Below are 6,000 nucleotides of genomic sequence, written 5' to 3'. Positions count from 1 at the left end.
TGTGGGACAGAGAGGGAATGGAGAGAGAGAGAGAGGGAGAAAGTGATAGAGAAAGGCAAGGGCTAGTTGTGGATGTGGGAGTATAATTAAGTCCAGTACTCTGTTTCTCTGCAGGCTGCTGCATGGAGCTGGAGAACTGCTGATTCAGGAGAGAGAGAGAGAGAGAGAGAGAGAGAGAGAGAGAGAGAGAGATAGCTAGAGCGGGAGTGGGTGAGAGAGATAGGAGAGGGAGAGAGAGGAGGCCGACTGTTATGGGTAAAGAGTTGGAGTAAAATACAGTAACAGCGACTGTAGAATGCCAGGTTATTGTGAATGGGATGATGCCATCTAAAGGACAAAGCAGAAGTGCACTTTATAAAATCAATCTAAGCTGTTAATGTAACCATCACAGCTAGTGTTCCAATCATGAAGAATATAGTATAACTTTAATTTAGTTTGCCCCAAAAATGCACCATGTTAACATGCTTTAGCAATATTATTTATAGAAATCCATGTTCCTAGAAAACAATTTGATTTTAAGTAGAAATTGAAGAAAATAGATCATAGGCAGGCACATCATCACAAGACCTATTTTGCCAGAATAAGAAGCCATTCAGCATAAGGTATTGCCTTTGAAAATAATTGTGTTTAAGTGATTTGGGTAGACTTTTCTTTAGGCCTATTGGGCTAGTGAGCTAATTAAGCGATATCCAATGCTTTGCTGTGTTTTTTAGGGTAATCCATAAATCAAACAACTGTTTTAACAGGTTGCTAGACTATTTAACAACAAAAAAACGTTTTCTTCGTTGAGTTACTGTTGGACTTCTAAATTGACACATTGTTGCAGACAGCGGTTACACGCAATTGTAAAGCCCACCAGTTAAATGTTCTGATTTTAATATTTTTTTCCGCCGCTCCACCCTGCATCTCACGCCTGGTTTGTGAACAAGTTGCTTGCGGGTCTCAATGGCGCATGCTCGATGTAGAAGTGTTATAGTATTTCGTTCCGGTGGCAAATTGTTTCTAACTTTGAAAGTAGACTTTTGATGGTAGCTAAACTTTTAGGACAAAAATGTTCTCCTTTTTGCTGAAATTACGCTGGCGTTGCAGATTATACTATTTTTTTTAGGATTGAACGGGGCAAACCAGGGAGTGATTTTATAATGCCCAGCGTGCATTTCGTTTGTGTAAAGAATGAATGGACTTACCAAGCATTGACACTTATAACACTTAACTCTTCATTTGTATTGGGGAACTGTAATATCTGTGTGTGTTGTATCGGCGATTTTAAGATTTTTTTTTTTCTTCCATTAAACCACAATTGTGAATAGTAAGGCCGAGAACTCGGTCGGAACAGTGTCCTTACAGTCAGTAGTACACTCTGGTTTCTCTTCAGATCGCATAAATCTTTCGCCTTTTACTAAAGATTTCCGTGGAGAGGAACATTATGAGTATCAACTAATTTTTTGATGCCTAGCCTCACGGCTGGGCTTCCAATAATTGTTAATAACAAACTGTTCACAGCTCCAGTCTTTGTGGTTATCCACTGAGATTTAGTGGTTTGCCTGTGTGCTGTATCCACATACTGTCTTGCATTTGTGAACTTCCATCTGACGTCACAGCTCATGGTTGTCCCCCCATTGTACGTTTTAAAGTTAATTTCTTAGAGAAAATGTTGCAGTTGTAAAGCAAGCTTTCTACAGCTCTAGCGTCCTGGGACACTAATCAACCGCTTTTGTCGCTTATGCCTGGACAGGTCTTCTCCATCTGCTGTATAATGACACTTACCTGCTCTTCAAGTTAACACTCGACCCATGAAGACCGTTGGATGGATGTCGAGTCCATATTTGCTCCAATGTATCACCAGGAGACCAGTAAAACAGCAAGAAAAGCTTTCTATACTGAAAACTTAACTGAGGTGTAAAGTAACTAATTACAACTATTCTCGTTACTGTAATTGAGTAGCTTTTCCGAGTACTTGTGATTTTACTTTACTTAAGTGAAATGTCATTGAAGTAACAGTATTTCCACATAAGTAGGATATTTCAGTACTCTTTCCACCACTGGTGGAGTGAGTGAAAGAGGGAGTGAGTTAGGGAAAGAGTGTGAATGGGTGATTGAGTGAATGTCAGCCAGTCCCATGGACAAGGAATAAGTAACAAAGGCGTAAATAGTATATTGAAGTATGGCAACTTTGTTTATGCATTTTATTTTGTATAGATTTATAAATACATTTTAATTCCTTGAATGCAGAATTTATTTGAAAATATTAAAAGTATATTTTACTTTTTTTTTAAACATACAGATAAAATAACACACAGATAAAATAAATGTACTTAGTTTACTGTAGATTAATTTACTCTTCCTTTTTCCATTTAAGGCATGGAAAGTATCATGTGTAACAATTTTCAGCTAAATTAGCTAATTATCAACATCAGCTGTTTTTTTTACAGTTTATATCACTCGTTTACTTTTACTGAGTACTTTTTAAAATGAGCTACTTTTTACTTTTATAAGTAGTTTATTTATTATTATTATTATTATCTTTACACCAGTAATTTTACTTCTACTTGAGTAAAATATCACTAAAATAATAGTACTTCTAATTGAGTAGAATATTTCGGTACTCTTTCCATCACTGCTGAAAACTGCAAAACTGGGCTGAATACTGCTAAAAAGCTGAAATAATTAACTGTACAATCAAGCAATTCAAGAAACATGAGCATTCCTTATCAATTCATAATTTGATGCAATAATCTACATTGATATTGTGACGTCGCCACTAGATGGCGATCATAGAGATCCTATTTAAATTCTATGATTTTTTAAAAATTGACCTTTATTCAACTAGGCAAGTCAGTTAAGAACAAATTCTTATTTACAATGACATCCTACCAGGGAACAGTGCCTTGTTCAGGGACAGAACAACAGATGTTTTACCTTGTCAGCTCGGGCATTCGATTTAGCTAAAATGCACAGCAGGTTAAGAAAATGAGGTTAAGGGTTTGTGTGAGCAAAAATGCATAGCAGGTCAGGATAATTAACGTGGCCGGTTAGGAGGAAGTTGAGGTTAGAAAAAGTGTTAAGTATTCAGCAATCGACTCATCATGCGGCCCAATCAGCCACGCAAAACAGTCTTGAGTGGCAACAAATCTGCCCAAGTGGCTGATTTAACTTTCAATACACCCACTTCTGTTGATCCTCCCAGTTCTGTTGACATGCCTACTTCAGACACACTCCATGTATGTAGTTACCCAGGACTCAACTCTATGGCGCTCATTGACAAATTGTTCTAGAATGCATTCCTAAATTAAGCGTTCTTCATTCCAAGGCTTTGAAGCATATATCGTGTGTGACAGAAATAAAAAAAATAAAATCTTATCAATAAATAAATATCTCCCAAAAGAAACATTAAAATACACCATTGGTTATTGAAAACCAATACCAAATGTATGATCTCTTGGTAACATTTTTTATTGATTACTCAGAAATGGATTTGGTCACTTAAGATTTGATTAATTTACAATTCATGTAAATTGTCTCTTTCATGTTTTAGATGTTTATTATATGGGCAGTTGAAACTAAATGGATGAGATCAAATGGTGATTTAAGGGGGAATAATTTACATTGGTCTAAAAAGACATACAGAGTTAAAATAAAGTACAGAGTGAAAATGAAACCCCATGTTTTGATTGCACAAGAGTATGTCATCTCACATTTGTTTATTGCATGAATTGAAATCAGTGGCGGTCGGTCGGTGCCATTTAAGATGAGAAAGGATGATTTTTTTTATGAGCATGGCCTTATTTCTATTACAGCATATTGGATGACTGTCATTCATATTCCATTCACCCAGCTCAATGTAACATTGATAGGTTTAGGTCAATACATGATACTCAAATGTTCCCTGTACCTAGGGTTTTAAAGGATCGGAAAACTTTCCGGTATTTTTCCAGAATTTTTCTATGGGAAGTTAGGCCCGGGAATTTGGGGATTTTTGCTTAAATTCATCAAAAAATGTTAGCTAAAAATTTAACCTTTTTGTGGGATACACAAGGCAATTCTAGGTTTTGTGGCATATTTTGGTTAAACTATCCCCAATTCAATGGAATTGCAACCCTCTGCATGCACAGTGCATTCTTCCATGACATGTACAGCTGATTCTCAAGATCTTGCACACTAATGAGATGCTATTGAGCCCACACTACTACACTGTCTGAGTCAAGGACTACATGCTTTCTGGTAAGTTTTGATTACAATACTGGCAATACTGGGTGGGGTGAATATATTTTAAATGACATATATGATTTTTTGTTAACTAGTAAATAGTAGCCTACAGCAAAGTTTGTTTAAATAATTTCTAACTTGTTAACAAGTTCTGCTAGTTAGTTTCAGCTTGCTTGAGCCTGCTAACTGAGGCTCCAAGCAGAGGAAACTGCCATTCTGAAATACATCATAAAGCGTGAAGACTTCTGCCTGAAGCCCATACTTCACCAGACTGCCAAGAACCTTGCCCTCATCCAAGCCAAGGTGGTGAGACACGGTGATGACACCATAGGCCTTTTTGATCTCTGCACAAGTCCGGATAATCTTGCCAGCAGGTCCAACATGTATGCTGCAGCAAAAAAAACAAAACAATATGGGGATTAGGTAGTTGGATGGGCTATTTACAGATGGGCTATGTATAGGTGCAATGCTCCGACAGCTGATGTTTAAAGTTAGTGAGGGAGATATGAGTCTCCAGCTTCAGTGATTTTTGCAATTCGTTCCAGTCATTGGCAGCAGAGAACTGAAAGGAAAGGTATCCAAAGGAGCAATAGTCTTTGGGGGTGACCAGTGAAATATACCTGCTGGAGTGCGTGCTACGGGTGGGTGCTGCTATGGTGACCAGTGATCTGTGATAAGGCGGGGCTTTACCTAGCAAAGACCTGGAGTCAGTGGGTCTGGCGATGAATATGAAGCGAGGGCCAGCCAACGAGAGCATACAGGTCGCAGTGGTGGGTAGTCTATGGGGCTTTGGTGACAAAACGGATGGCACTGTGATAAACTGCATCCAATTTGTTGAGTAGAGTGTTGGAGGTTATTTTGTAAATTACATCGCCAAAGTCAAGTATCGGTAGGATGATCAGTTTTACGAGGGTATGTTTGGCAGCATGAGTGAAGGATGCTTTGTTGCGAAATAGGAAGCCAATTCTAGATGTAATTTTGGATTGGAGATGCTTAATGTGAGTCTGGAAGGAGAGTTTACAGTCTAACCAGACACCTAGGTATTTGTAATTGTCCACATATTCTAAGTCAGAACCGTCCAGAGGAGTGATGCTGAACAGGCGGGCAGATGCGGGCAGCAATCGGTTGAAGAGCATGCACTTAGTTTTACTTGCATTTAAGAGCAGTTGGAGGCCACGGAAGGAGAGTTGTATGGCATTGAAGCTCGTCTGGAGGTTAGTTAACACAGTGTCCAAAGAAGGGCCAGAAGTATACAGAATGGTGTTGTCTGCATAGAGGTGGATCAGAGAATCACCAGCAGCAAGAGCGACATCATTGATGTATACAGAGAAGAGAGTCGGTCCAAGAATTGAACCCTGTGGCACTCCCATCGACTGCCAGAGGTCCGGACAACAGGCGCTCCGATTTGACACACTGAATTGTGAGAAGTAGTTGGTGAACCAGGCGAGGCAGTCATTTGAGAAACCAAGGCTGTTGAGTCTGCCGATAAGAATGCGGTGATTGACAGAGTCGAAAGCCTTGGCCAGGTCGATGAATACGGCTGCACAGTATTGTCTCTTATCGATGGCGGTTATGATACCGTTTAGGACCGTGAGCGTGGCTGAGGTGCACCCATGACCAGCTCGGAAACCAGATTGCATAGCGGAGAAGGTACGGTGGGATTCTAAATGGTTGGTGATCTGTGAGTCAACTACTCACCATATTTCATGCACTGCAGTGTTAGCTAGCTGTAGCTTATGCTTTCAGTACTAGATTCATTCTCTGACCTTTTGATTGGGTGGACAACATGTCAGT

At 39.3% G+C, this 6,000-nt stretch overlaps 1 non-coding gene across 1 annotated transcript; it reads left to right on the top strand.

Annotated features, from left to right (window-relative positions):
* Positions 1-1,355: 1,355 nt before the first annotated feature.
* LOC112251872 lies at positions 1,356-1,471 on the top strand. Its single transcript, XR_002953741.1, has one exon. It is a non-coding gene; the product is annotated as a U5 spliceosomal RNA (small nuclear RNA).
* Positions 1,472-6,000: the final 4,529 nt, after the last annotated feature.

This window comes from Oncorhynchus tshawytscha, linkage group LG05, assembly GCF_018296145.1.
Source record: "Oncorhynchus tshawytscha isolate Ot180627B linkage group LG05, Otsh_v2.0, whole genome shotgun sequence".
NCBI classification, from domain to species: Eukaryota; Metazoa; Chordata; class Actinopteri; order Salmoniformes; family Salmonidae; genus Oncorhynchus; species Oncorhynchus tshawytscha.
The sequence above is the reverse complement of the archived record's forward strand: the minus strand, read 5'-3'. Positions and strand labels throughout refer to the sequence as shown.